The sequence below is a fragment of the Salvelinus sp. IW2-2015 genome, unplaced genomic scaffold (genome assembly GCF_002910315.2).
Source record: "Salvelinus sp. IW2-2015 unplaced genomic scaffold, ASM291031v2 Un_scaffold16454, whole genome shotgun sequence".
In the NCBI taxonomy this organism is placed as follows: domain Eukaryota; kingdom Metazoa; phylum Chordata; class Actinopteri; order Salmoniformes; family Salmonidae; genus Salvelinus; species Salvelinus sp. IW2-2015.
This window is the reverse complement of record NW_019957594.1, coordinates 1-15,047: the sequence shown is the minus strand read 5'-3', so window position 1 is coordinate 15,047 and position 15,047 is coordinate 1. Positions and strand designations below refer to the sequence as shown.

Sequence of the window (15,047 nt, the reverse complement as noted above, 5' to 3'; positions counted from 1 at the left end):
CACACACACACACACACACACACACACACACACACACACACACACACACACACACACACACACACACACACACACACACACACACACACACACACACACACACACACACACACACACACACACACACACACAACAGAAGAAACACGTCTGTGAAAACATCTATGTATTATTTGACTCACTTGTGTGTGTTTGTCAGTCCTGCTCCCAGAGTTTCCCGTGTGCAGGGCGTGCAGTGAGGAATGCGTTCCTGTCTCATGGTCCATACCCTGCTAAAGACAATTCACCTCGCCAGGATCATAAGGTGTGAATCTTTGAGAGTGTGTTGTGTGATAGACATAGAGAGAAACAGAGAGAGGGTGTGTGGTGTGTGTGATAGACATTGAGAGAAACAGAGAGAGAGTGTGTGATAGACAAAGAGAGAAACAGAGAGAGAGTGTGTGATAGACATAGAGAGAAACAGAGAGGAGTGTGTATAACAAAGAACAAAATTGTGATAGACAAAGAGAGAAACAGAGAGAGTGTGGTGATGAGACATAGAGAGAAACAGAGAGAGAGTTGTGGTGTGTGTGTGATATCATAGAGAGAAACAGAGAGAGATGTGTGATAGACATAGAGAGAAACAGAGAGAGAAGTGTGTGATAGACATAGAGAGAGTGTGTGATAGACAAAGAGAGAAACAGAGAGAAAGTGTGTGATAGACATAGAGAGAGTGTGTGATAGACATAGAGAGAAACAGAGAGAGAGAGTGTGTGGTGTGTGTGATAGACATAGAGAGAAACAGAGAGTGTGTGGTGTGTGTGATAGACATCAAGAGAAACAGAGAGAGATGGTGTGTGTGGTGTGTGTGATAGACATAGAGAGAAACAGAAGAGAGTGTGTGTGGTGTGTGTGATAGACATAGAGAGAAACAGAGAGAGTGTGTGATAGACAAAGAGAAAACAGAAGAGTGTGTGTTATAGACATAGAGAAACAAGAAGAGGTGTGTGGTGTGTGTGATAGACATCAGAGAGAAACAGAGAGAGTGTGTGATAGACAAAGAGAGAAACAGAGAGAGTGTGGTGTGTGTGATAGAACATAGAGAGAAACAGAGAGAGAGTGTGTGTGGTGTGTGTGATAGACATAGAGAAAACAGAGAGAGGAGTGTGTGTGTGTGTGATAGACATAGAGAGAAACAGAGAGAGAGTGTGTGTATAGTATCAAAAGAGAGAAACAGAGAGAAGTGTGTGATAGACATAGAGAGAAACAGAGAGATTGCTGTGTGATAGACATAAGAGAAAACAGAGAGAGTGTGTGTGATAGACATAGAGAGAAACAGAGTGTGTGTGATAGACATAGAGAGAAACAGAGAGAGTGTGTGTGAATAGTCAAAAGAGAGAAACAGAGAGAGAGTGTGTGATAGACATAGAAGAGAAACAGAGAGACTGTGTGTGATAGACATAGAGAGAAACAGAGAGAGTGTGTGTGATAGTCAAAGAGAGAAACAGAGAGAGAGTGTGTGAAGACATAGAGAGAAACAGAGAGAGTGTGTGTGATAGACATAGAGAGAAACAAGTGTGTGTGTGATAGACATAGAGAGAAACATAGAGCGTGTGTGATAGACATAGAGAAAACAAGAGAGAGAGAGTGTGTGGTGTGTGTGATAGACATAGAGAGGAAACAGAGAGAGTGTGTGTGATAGAACATAGAGAGAAACAGAGTGTGTGTGTGTGATAGACATAGAGAGAAACAGAGAGAGCAGTGTGTGTGTGTGTGGTGTGTGATAGACATAGAGAGAAACAGAGAGAGTGTGTGTGATAGACATAGAGAGAAACAGAGAGAGAGTGTGATAGACAGAGAGAAACAGAGTGTGTGTGTGATAGACATAGAGAGAAACGGAGAGAGTGTGTGATAGACAGAGAGAAACAGAGTGTGTGTGTGATAGACATAGAGAGAAACAGAGTGTGTGAGTGTTTTTGTTGCTGTTGAATTATGTCTAGTTCTAAAACTGATGATGTATGTCCTTTGTTGTAGCCTTGTGCAGGTGCTGGGTGTCACCATGGCAACACTAAACTCGGGTCCTTGAGTTTGCTCCACAGTTGCCAGAAAAAGTGCTGACAATGTGAAATGATGCCAGCAGCAGCATCCCACTGCTGGCTTGCATAGCAGGGTTGATCCCTGGATGGGAGGCCAGATGCTGCTGGAAGGGGTATTGGAGGGCCATTACGAGGCACTCTTTCCTCTGGTAAAAAAAAGAAATATATATATTCCAGGGCAGTGCTTGGGGACGTAACCCTGTGTAGGGTGCCGTCTTTCGGATGGGACTTTAAATGGGTGTCCTGACTCTGTGGTCACAAAAAATCCCATGGGACTTATCGTAAGAGTAGGGGTGTTAACCCCGGTGTCCTGGCTAAATTCCCAATCTGGACCTCATACCATCATGGCCACGGCTTCCAATTGGCTCATTCATCCCCTCCTCTCCCCTGTAACTATTCCCCAGGTCATTGCTGTAGATGAGACTGTGTTCTCAGTCAACTTACCTGGTAAAATAAGGGTAAAAAAATGGAAATATCTGATCCAGCGCAGTATGGTTTGGATTAGCATGGTAATGTGAAAAGGATAGAACTTTATTTTAAACTGAAGTTGCCATGGTGACATACAGTGCTGAGCGATCCATTCCAACAGAGTGCCCTGCTGAACACTAACTGCCATCTGAGGGCACATCGATGTGTGTGCGCATGTGTATTGATACTGTGTGCGTGCGTATTGATACTTTGTGTGTCAGGATTTCAGTTATGAAAATGTGGCAACGGACATTTGACCGGCAGCATTTTAATTTACTGGACATCTGAGAACTCGACCGGACCCACAGGCATTGTGTGCCTAACCTTCAAGTTTGGGGAAGCACATTTTCACCATAAAAAAGCACCTTTAATAATAAATCATTCCATACATCATGTAAAATAGCCTACTATTCGTAATCTGATGAGTAGATTGGATAGTCATAATTTAGGCTAATAATATAACTCAATCACTGTTTGCAAAACTTGTATGGCAGAGTGCGTATAAATCGAATCACATTTTATTGGTCACATGCGCCGAATACAACAAGTGTAGACTTTACAGTGAAGTCTTACTTCCCAACAGTGCAGAGTTAAAAAGTAAGACAAATATTTGCTAAATAAAAAAAGGAAATAGTAACACAATAAAAACAATAACGATGCTATACTCAAGGAGTACCAGTACCAAGTCAATGTGCAGGGGTACGAGGTAGTTGAGGTAAATTAGGTAATATGTGGGTAGGGGTAAAAGTGACTAGGCAATCAGGACATACTTTTGTACATATAGTGTATGTGGATACTTCTTCAAATTATTGGATTTGGCTATTTCATCCCGTTACTGACAGGTGTATAAAATTTAGAACACAGCCATGCAATCTCCATAGACAAACATTGGCAGTAGAATGGTCTTACTGAAGAGCTCATTGACTTTCAACATGACACTATCATTGGATACCACCTTTCCAACAAGTCAGTTCGTCAAATTTCTGCTAAGCTAGAGCTTCCCCTGTCAACTGTAAGTGCTGTTATTGTGAAGTGGAAATGTCTAGGAGCAACAACGGCTCAGCCGCGAAGTGGTAGGCCACACAAGCTCACAGAATGGGACTACTGAAGCGCATAGCGCGTAAAAATCGCCTGTCCTCGGTTGCAACACTCATAACCGTGTTACAAACTGCCTCTGGAAGCACAAAAACTGTTAGTCAGTGCTTCATGAAATGGGTTTCCATGGCCGAGCAGCCTAATATCACCATGCTCAATGCCAAGCGTCGTGTTTTGTGGAGTGGTGTAAAGGTCGTTGCCATTGGACTCAGTGGAAACACGTCCTCTACAGCAGGTATTCCCAAACTGGGATACGTACGCGCAATGCCGTTGGGGTACGCCAAATCAAAATGTGATTCACATTTTAAAAAATATATAATAATAAAAAATAAGTCTTCACATTTTCAAACAGTCCATTTATATTTTCCAACTGGGCTATACATTTGGGTGAGTTTTTTTTCTCACCTGAGTAGCCTCGTTTCAGTGGCAAAAATTAAATTAAACCATCTAGTGTTCAGCGAAATAACAACACAATGTCAAATACAGGTAGCCTAATAATTAACATCCAATCACATTAACCTTACTCTCTCGCGGGAAACCTTCACTCTTGCGCAGACATTTAGAAACTAAACATGACAATTTGAAAAATTGAAGTGTCTTATATGGTGAGCTAGGCAAGCCTAATACTATATCTGATCCAGCGCAGTACGGTTTGGATTAGCATGGTAATGGTGAAAAAGATAGAACTTTATACTAATATAATTCTTCCTGCTGCTGCGGATATGGCTGGGATAATGCTGGGGGGAAAAGTCCAAAAACTACACAGACAATGCCTTCATCAAACAACACTGTTTCACAACACATCAGGAGATGTTTTGAAACAATTACTGCTTCACATACAAGCCAGTGAATTCTATGCATTACAGCTGGATGAGTCAACAGACATGGCACAGCTCATGGTATATGTCCGTTACATTTTTATTTAACTAGGCAAGTCAGTTAAGAACAAATTCTTATTTTCAATGACAGCCCATTGTCATTGGGTTAACTGCCTTGTTCAGGGGCAGAACAACAGATTTTTACCTTGTCAGCTCGGGGATTTGATCTTGCAACCTTTTGGTTACTAGTCCAACGCTCTAACCACTAGTCTACCTGCCACCCCAGTGGAAGACATCCTTTTCTGCAAACCACTGGAAACCAAGACAACATGAGAGGATATTTTTTAAGTACTGGGCAGCTTTGTGACGTCAAATGGACTTTGGTGGTCAATACGTGTTGGTATCTGTACTGATGGCGCAAAAGCCATGACAGGGAGACATAGTGGAGTGGTAACGCGTGTTTAAGCAGTTGCTCCCGAAGCCACTTGGGTACACTGCAGCATCCACTGAGAGGCTCTTGCTGCCAAGGGAATGCCTGACAGCTTGAAAGACATTTTGGACACTACAGTGAAAATGGTTAACTTTGTTAAAGCAAGGCCCCCGAACTCTCGTGTATTTTCTGCACTATGCAATGATATGGGGCAAAGTATTGACACGTTTTAAAAAAATTGAGAAACGATCATAAAGTTTTCTTTACTGACCATCATTTTCAATTGTCTGACCGCTTGCATGATGACGAGTTTCTCACACGACTGGCCTATCTGGGTGATGTTTTTTCTGGCCTGAATGATCTGAATCTAGGATAACAGCGACTCTCCACAACTATATTCAATGTTAGGGACCAAATTGAGTCTATGATTAAGAAGTTGGAGCTCTTCTCTGTCTGCATTAACAAGGACAACACACAGGTCTTTCCATCATTGTATGATTTTTTGTGTGCAAATTAACTCAAGCTTACGGACAATGTCAAATGTGATATAGCGAAGCACCTGAGTGAGATGGGTGCGCAATTACGCAGGTACTTTCCCGAAACGGACAAAACAAACAACTGGATTCGTTATCCCTTTAATGCCATGCCTCCAGTTCACTTACCGATATCTGAACAAGAGAGCCTCATTGAAATTGCAACAAGCTGTTCTGTGAAAATTGAATTTAATCAGAAGCTACTGTCAGATTTCTGGATAGGGCTGCGCTTAGAGTTTCTTGCTTTGGCAAATCTCGCTGTTAAGACACTGATGCCCTTTGCAACAACGTACCTATGTGAGAGTGGATTCTCGACCCTCACTAGTATTAAAACTAAATGCAGGCACAGACTGTGTGGAAAATGATTTAAGACTGAGACTCTCTCCAATACAACCCAACATTGCAGTTATGTGCATCCTTTCAAGCACACCCTTCTCATTAACCTCTGGTGAGTTATTCACCATTTTTGATGAACAAAATATGGTTTTATATGTAGATGGTTAACTAAAGAGCAAAATTATTATTTGTGCCCTGGTCCTATAAGAGCTCTTTGTCACTTCCCACGAGCCGGGTTGTGACACACTCACACTCATTCTTATGTGTAATAAATGTATTGTGTAGTGTGTGTGTGTGTGGCAGGCTTACAATGATGGCAAAATAAAACATTTGAGAGTGCGCTGACCCTGGTGCTAGAGGGGGTACGTGGCTGGAGGTTGAATGTTTGAAGGGGTACGGGAATTACTCTTCACCATCTGGCAGTCCGATGGACGAATCTGGGTTTGATGGATGCCAGGAGAATGCTACCTGTCCGAATGCATAGTGCTAACTGTAAGGTTTGGTAGAGGTGGAATAATGGTCTGTGGCTGTTTTTCATGGTTCGGCCTAGGCCCCTTAGATCCAGTGAAAGGAAATCTTAATGCTGCAGAATACAATGACATTCTAGATGATTCTGTGCTTCCAACTTTGTGGCAACAGTTTGGGGAAGGCCCTTTCCTGTTTCAGCATGACAATGCTCCCGTGCACAAAGCGAGGTCCATACAGAAATTATTTGTCGAGATCGGTTTGGAAGAACTTGACTGGCCTGCACAGAGCCCTGACCTTAACACCTTCGAACACCTTTGGGATGAATTGGAACGCCTACTGCAAGCCAGACCTAATCGCCCAACATCAGTGCTCAACCTCACTAACGCTCTTGTGGCTGAATGGAAACAAGTCCCCGCAGCAATGTTCCAACATCTAGTGGAAAGCCTTCCCAGAAGAGTGGAGGGACCAACTGTTCAGGGGCCTTTAGGTCAGACTTGACGCTCCGGTACCGCTTGCCGTGCGGTAGCAGAGAGAACAGTGTAACGCTTGTCGTTAGGTGGAAGAGAGGAGGACCAAAGCGCAGCGTGGTACGTTTCCATATTCATTGGAAACACTTAACAACACGAACAAAACAATAAACAGAAAATGAAACTAACGACGCTACAGACCTGAACATGTGAACATACAGACAACGAAGAACGCAATGAACAGGAACAATCACCCACAAACAAACAGTGAGAACAGCCTACCTAAATATGGTTCCCAATCAGAGGAAACGTAAAACACCTGCCCCTGATTGAAAACCATATCAGGCTAGTTGACAACCCTAAACCAAACATAGAAACACATAACATAGAATGCCCACCCAGCTCACGTCCTGACCAACTAAACAAGACTAAACAAAGGAAATAAGGTCAGGAACGTGACAAACAGTCTATGACTTGAGTGGCTGGAGTCTAGAGGCCTGGGCTATAGGCTATAGTTTCTTCTTTCTTTGCATGGGAAAAACACATTTCATGCAATTCTAATACACTTTATATGACTGGAGACATTAGCAGAGTCTATTTTAATACGACAAACTACAGGGTAGCCTACTCCGCTGACACTGACAAACAATCAATCACATCTACTTTGTCCATATAATAGGCCAATGAGAAGGGGAGACACAAATACAATATGACGTCCATCTAAACTGGAGGAGGAAATTATTGTCCAAAAACTAACTTTTAAGTGGCACTGACCCAACAATGATAAAGAGTGGATGTGCGCACTCACCGGGGACATGGTCGATGTTCTCCACTGGTGCCGATAGGATACACTATAGGCCTATTGTTTTTTCGCTCAACTAAAATACTGATTAGAGTCTATTCATTGTCTTCTCTTTACAGCAATAGCCATTTGCTTTCCAACTATGTTTTCCCGCGATTGAATCTGTATGCTGTGTGTGGGATAAATAAGATACATAACCAATATATATACACGCCACGAAATAATGCAAATGAACCCATAGACCGATAACGATGACTGGTCCAATGTATTTAAATCAATTAATAGGCACAAAAGCATTATTTCGCAATATATATATTTTTCTTCTCCCGGACAATTTTATTTATCGTCTTTTCATTTTCTTATGGCCAAAAGCCGGCTATTACCAGCTAGCGGAAACCCTGGTGTGTGTGTATTAACGCTGTGTGTGCCTGCGTGTGTGTGTCCAGGCGGAGCTACGTGGGTGTAGAGCTGGTCCAGTGGCTGTGTGAGCAGTGTGTGTATTAACGCTGTGTGTGTGTGTGGTCCAGGCGGAGCTTACGTGGGTGTAAGGAGTGCTCCGTCCAGATGGCTGTGGGTGAGACAAGTGTTGTTTAACGGCTGGTGTGTTGTGGTGTGTCCCGGCGGAGCTAGTGGGTGTAGAGCTGGTGCCAGTGGCTGTATAAACTGTGTAGCAAGTGTGTTGTTAGTGCGCTTTCGGGATAGTGGCCAGTGCGCGGTCTGGCAGGTCCTACTGGAGCTGGGCATCCTACTGTCTGGTAAGAAATACGGACACAACACTGCTTCTCTTACCCTGCATTCATCTGAGTCCTGTCTGTGTGTCGTGTTTCAGTGGACCAAGCGCGTGGTTGTTTGGGGACTCTACTCCCTACTACCAGTTCAGACTTTAGAGGATGTGAGTCTGGCTAGCCTGCGAGTCTGCGCCTGGAGAAGGAGCATGGCCAGAGGCTGTTAGGCTCCTCCTACAGCTCGTCCCATACGTCCAGTGTTCAGAAACTGGCTAATTGTGGTGTTGAACGTGGTGAACGTGTGTGGGAACGTACCCAGTTTGCCTGTTGTGTTCCATTGACCATCAACGTGTTCTGAAACGTGACCCAGTGCCTGTTTCCATGACCATCACCGTTGTGTGAACGTACCCAGTTGTTGCCTGCTGTGTTCCATGACCATCACCGTGTGTGTGAACTGACCAGTGTTGCCTGTGGTTCCATGACCACTCACCGTGGTACGATAGTGAACGTGACCCAGTGTTGCCTGTGTGTTCCGTACCATCACCGTGTGTGTGAAACGTGACCCAGTGTTGCCGTGGTTCCATGACCATCACCGTGTGTTTCATGTGAACTGACCCCAGTTTCCTGTGTGTTCCATGACCATCACCGTGTGTGTGAACGTGACCCAGTGTTGCCTGTGTGTTCCATGACCATCACCGTGTGTGTGAACGTGTGTGTGAACGTGACTCAGTGTTGCCTGTGTGTTCCATGACCATCACCGTGTGTGTTATAAGAGACACACATACACCAGAACATAAGTGAAAGCAGTGTTCCAACTCTGACAAGATTCTAATCTCGCTACATATTGTTAATCCCTTAGTTTGACACACAGACAGACAGACAGACAGACAGACAGACAGACAGACAGACAGACAGACAGACAGACCTCTTCATTAGACTCTCTCTCTCTTTATAGCGGAATCTGGGTCCGTGTTGGGGTGTTCCGAGTGTCACACAGAATTCCAGTTCCCTCCGATAGAATTCCAACTCGTCCGTGTGGCATTCCAACTGAGCCTGCTACTGAACTCAATCTGTCACTCAGAGAGAGGGAGAATGGGAGAGAGGAGAGCGAACTGGAGAGAGAGGGGAAAAAACAGGGGGAGCGAGAGAAATGATAACTTCCGACGACAGAATAGGGAGGCACAAAGACAGAGAGGGAGAGATCATCTCTAACCACCCCTTCCTCTCCTCCCCTCGCCTTGTCCTCGTCTGTGTAGTCAGGAGGTAGAGCTGGAAGGAGGGTGAGGGAGGGAAAGGGAGAGTGTGATGCCATCACTATCTGTCCTGCTACTGCATCCATCATGGTTTATCAGATCACACGCTCTCCCGCACACACATCCACACACACATGCACACACTGTCTTCCTCCTTCGCAACTGAAGCCACAGAAAAAATGTAAATGATATGCAAATTATTCTGGGAACAGTGGGAAGGTGTGTGTGTGAGAGTGAGATAGAGAGAGAGGGACTGTAAGTATACAACATCTGTCTTCTAAAAGACAACACATTACATCAGAGGCCTGAGGGCACTTTGTTCTGCTGCTAAAGAGATTAGTTTACCCTAAAACACTGTCCTGTTGATATATACACACACACACAGAAAAAACATGTACGCACATACACACACACAGACAGAAGGAGGAAAAGAGAGAAGAGAGAGAACAAGGTCCTGTTTCCTGTTTAGAGCCAGTAGCAGTCGAGGTGGCAGTAGAGGTACCAGAGAGACCAGTAGAGCAGGGCTATTCAACTAGAGTGCCTTTAAGAAAATATTCATACCCCTTGACTTATTCCAAAATGTGTTGTGTTACAGCCTGAATTAAAAATGGATTCAATTGTTTGTCTCACCCATCTACACACAATACCCCATAATGACAAAGTGAAAACATGTTTTTAGAAATCTTAGCAAATTTATTGAAAATGAAGTACAGAAATATCTTATTTACATACAGTACCAATCAAAAGTTTGGACATCTACTCATTCAAGGGTTTTTCTTTATTTGTACTATTTTCTACATTGTAGAATAATAGTGGCAACATCAAAACTATGAAATAACACATATGGAATCATGTAGTAACCAAAAAAGTGTTAAACAAATCCAAATATATTTGAACTTTTAACAAGGCACACCTGTTAATTGAAATGCATTCCAGGTGACTACCTCATGAAGCTGGTTGAGAGAATGCCAAGTGTGCAAAGCTGTCATCAAGGCAAAGGGTGGCTACTTTGAAGAATATAAGATATATTTTGATTTGTTTAACACTTTTTTTGGTTACTACATGATTCCATATGTGTTATTTCATAGTTATGTCTTCACTATTTTTCTACAATGTAGAAAATAGTACAACTAAAGAAAAACCCTTGAATGAGTTGGTGTGTCCAAAATGTTTGACTGGTACTGTAAATATTCACACACATGTTAGAATCACCTTTCACAGTCTTTCTGGGTAATTCTCTTTGCACAAATGGATTGAACAATATTTGCACATTATTCTTTTTTTTTAAGTGTGTGTGTGTGTGTGTGTGTGTTGTAGGTCTGAGGAGGACTCGGAGGGGAACAGAGATGTCTGCGGGGACAGCTTTCTCCAGATGAAAGCACTAGAGAGACTCACCTCCACGGTGTGTGTGTGCGTGCGTGCCTGCCTGCCTGTTTGTCTGACAGGAGCTGTCATTGAGTTTGTTGTATGTTCTATCCCTACAGGTCCAGAATGAGTTGGCTGCTGCTCTTGCCCGCAAGGCTCGCAAAGCCAGTGAGTTGGTTACTATATTACATGTGGTACTATATTATGTATATTATTATTAATAATATTTTTGTAGTCTATTTGTTAGTCAACATGTCTATAATTACATACATGCAGCTTCTCTTCTGTCATTACTGCCCTAGAAGACAAAATAAACTCTTGCTCACCAGAATAATGTTAGATATCGATGAATGCTTCAATGTAGTTGACATCGGTAAAGTTTTCTCTTTCGTCTCTGCTTGTCTTGCACAGCAGACGTTTAGGGACCAGGGAGAAAATGCAATAACCTTTTTTTTTTTTAAATGGCATCAGTTTGACTGGTTTTAAGGAAATTAAAAGCATGTGAATACGACCCAACATGTTTTCTGATAAGATTTCAGTTTGACATGGAGGCATATTTTATGTGGTTGAAATGCACATGATTTTATGTGGTTGATAGCACATTTACAGACGGTCCCTAACCTCGCATTCATTCTCTCAAGACGAAATCATATTCCTCCACTCCTGTTCCCGAGTCAAAATGTACATTTGGTGTATCATTTTACAGCAAGAAATGCTTCATTCTGCAGGAATTCATATTAGGCTATGTGAGAGGTTATATTCCTATAATCAGTGTCCAGATTTCAGTTGCTATTCCATTTAACATATCTAAACAGTACAGATCCCTTTGACGTGCATATTTGAAGTCCCTGCCTTGTGACTGTCGAATTTGTATAGCGCCTCTCACCATCATCACACATAACATATAATCCTATTTTACCACTTCACCAAATCTTTACCAAACATTACTTTTCTGGCCTCCCCTTCTCTTTATTTTCAACTCTCCATTTTGCAGCGTTACTATTATTGAATTCAATGCCGACATTGTCCTTTTTGCCTCAGTGGATCGACGTTAACTTTTTTTGCTTAAATTCCCAAAAGCATTTGGCGATTGGTGTGTATTTGGCACGTGTACAGTTAGGCCCTAAAGCTTAGGCTTACGTACTAATGACAGTTAAAAAGAATGAAAGAAAAACCTCACTGTAGCCTATAGATTTGAATTGCACAAGAATGATACATTTATGGATTTTTAATGCATTGTTTTCTCTTTATTCAACCCGCCCTTCACCCACCCGCCCTTCATCCACACAATATTTCATGACCCTAAACCCGCTCGCCCTACAGATATATCCACGGGGACTGCGGGTTATGAGTCAATCTGTGCATCACTATTGTGTGTTACTACAGTATGTTGGGGCAAATAAAACCTTAGTTATAGGTGATTAGTCCTGACAGCTGTCAATCTAACATACTGTGTTGTGATTGGTTGCAGTGGCAGAGCAGGTTGGCCAAGAGTCACCAGACTCCACCCCTCGACAGACACCCACACCCAACGAGGAGAACACCATGGTAGGATACACACACATACTGGCATACCGGACACCCCCGAAGGGAGTTGTGCTTCAAATACATCAGTTCTGCAACATCTTTTTAATTGAGCCTCTCATTCTCCTTAATTGCTAAGATGAACTGCATAGGAAGCTCTGGGGATAGGTCGTCTGGATACTGGACAGCCAATGAATTGGCAGATGCAAACAGATTATCATATTTAGCAGTTCTTGAGGGCTTGAAAAAAAGAAAAAGTGGTTTGCCAGTTGTGTGGTTGCAATATCAACAGTCTCTTATCTCTGGTATATCTTGGCATGCATCATTCAAGACTACGTTTAAATTGTTTGCAGCGCAATGGACATACAGTGGGGAGAACAAGTATTTGATACACTGCCGATTTTGCAGGTTTTCCTACTTACAAAAATCCAGAAAATCACATTGTATGATTTTTAAGTAATTAATTTGCATTTTATTGCATGACATAAGTATTTGATCACCTACCAACCAGTAAGAATTCCGGCTCTCACAGACGTGTTCGTTTTTCTTTAAGAAGCCCTCCTGTTCTCCACTCATTACCTGTATTAACTGCACCTGTTTGAAACTCGTTACCTGTATAAAAGACACCCTGTCCACACACCAAACAGACTCCAACCTCTCCACAATGGCCAAGACCAGAGAGCTGTGTAAGGACATCAGGGATAAAAATTGTAGACCTGCACAAGGCTGGGATGGGCTACAGGACAATAGGCAAGCAGCTTGGTGAGAAGGCAACAACTATTGGCGCAATTATTAGAAAATGGAAGAAGTTAAGATGACGGTCAATCACCCTCGGTCTGGGGCTCCATGCAAAGATCTCACCTCGTGGGCCATCAAATGATCATGAGGAAGGTGAGGGATCAGCCCAGAACTACACGGCAGGACCTGGCAATGACCTGAAAGAGCTGGGACCACAGTCTCAAAGAAAACCATTAGTAACACACTACGCCGTCATGGATTAAAATCCTGCAGCGCACGCAAGGTCCCCTGCTCAAGCCAGCGCATGTCCCAGGCCCGTCTGAAGTTTGCCAATGACCATCTGGATGATCCAGAGGAGGAATGGGAGAAGGTCATGTGGTCTGATGAGACAAAAATAGAGCTTTTTGGTCTAAACTCCACTCGCCGTGTTTGGAGGAAGAAGGATGAGTACAACCCCAAGAACACCATCCCAACCGTGAAGCATGGAGGTGGAAACATCAGTATTTGGGGATGCTTTTCTGCAAAGGGGACAGGACGACTGCACCGTATTGAGGGGAGGATGGATGGGGCCATGTATCGCGAGATCTTGGCCAACAACCTCCTTCCCTCAGTAAGAGCATTGAAGATGGGTCGTGGCTGGGTCTTCCAGCAATAACAACGACCCGAAACACACAGCAGGGCAACTAAGGAGTGGCTCCGAAGAAGCATCTCCAAAGGTCCTGGAGTGGCCTAGCCAGTCTCCAGACCTGAACCCAATAGAAAATCTTTGGAGGGAGCTGAAAGTCCGTATTGCCCAGCGACAGCCCCGAAACCTGAAGGATCTGGAGAAGGTCTGTATGGAGGAGTGGGCCAAAATCCCTGCTGCAGTGTGTGCAAACCTGGTCAAGAACCTACAAGGAAACGTATGATCTCTGTAATTGCAAAACAGGTTTCTGTACCAAATATTAAGTTCTTGCTTTTCTGATGTAGGTCAAATAGCTTATGTCATGCAATAAAATGCAAATTAATTACTTAAAAATCATACAATGTGATTTTCTGGATTTTTGTTTTAGATTCCGTCTCTCACAGTTGAAGTGTAGCTATGATAATAATTACAGACCTCTACATGCTTTGTAAGTAGGAACACCTGCAAAATCGGCAGTGTATCAAATACTTGTTCTCCCCACTGTAGGCCTATAATGCACAATGTTTCGGGAAAGACTGTCTGGGTTGGCAATACTCAGTATAGAAAACAGTCGGGCCCGCAACCTTGACCTGTAGGCTGTGGTGAAAACATTTGCACCCAAAAAAGGAGGATTTATGGAGACCAGGGGAGCCTCTCAAGTTGGATTTAATTTAATTTACCTTAAGTTTGCAGCCCATTTGTGTAGGCAATTAGCCAGACAAAACCCGATGAGTTCAACAATAAATATTGGCTCAATTTATCCTCAAGCAAACTACTCTTTTCCTCATTGTATCACGGCTGTCGTAAGAAGAAGACCAAGGTGCAGCGTGGTGAGCGTACATTTTCTCATTTATTCGAAATGACGCCGACAAAACAATAAACAATACAAAACAAACCGTGAAGCTCCAAAAGGCTATGTGCCCTAAACAAAGTCAACTTCCCACAAAGACAGGTGGGAAAAAAGGCTACCTAAGTATGGTTCCCAATCAGAGACAACGATAGACAGCTGTCCCTGATTAAGACCCATACCCGGCCAAAACAAAGAAATACAAAACATAGAAAAATGAACATAGAATGCCCACCCAAATCACACCCTGACCAAACCAAAATAGAGACATAAAAAGCTCTCTAAGGTCAGAGCGTGACACATTTTTGGGCTATTTGGTGTGTCATTTTTATAATAAGTTTATAAGTAGTAGCTAAATAGCAGGTAAATACGGTATATAGCTATTAGAGGTCGACCGATTATGATTTTTCAATGCCGGTACCGATACCGATTATTGGAGGAC

General features: G+C 43.1%; 2 long non-coding RNA genes across 2 annotated transcripts in view; both read left to right on the top strand.

Annotated features, from left to right (window-relative positions):
- The window catches only part of LOC112080725 (uncharacterized), a 10,762-nt gene extending 2,733 nt beyond the window's left edge, over positions 1–8,029 (top strand). The window contains exons 2-3 of the long non-coding RNA XR_002896217.1: positions 197–301; positions 7,936–8,029. This is a non-coding gene — a long non-coding RNA (uncharacterized lncRNA). The remainder of the gene's footprint in view (positions 1–196; positions 302–7,935) is intronic.
- A 2,583-nt stretch (positions 8,030–10,612) lies between these two features.
- LOC139027465 (uncharacterized) lies at positions 10,613–12,920 on the top strand. The gene is made up of 3 exons (XR_011479555.1): positions 10,613–10,869; positions 10,952–11,000; positions 12,304–12,920. It is a non-coding gene; the product is annotated as an uncharacterized lncRNA (long non-coding RNA).
- The last annotated feature ends 2,127 nt before the right edge of the window (positions 12,921–15,047 follow it).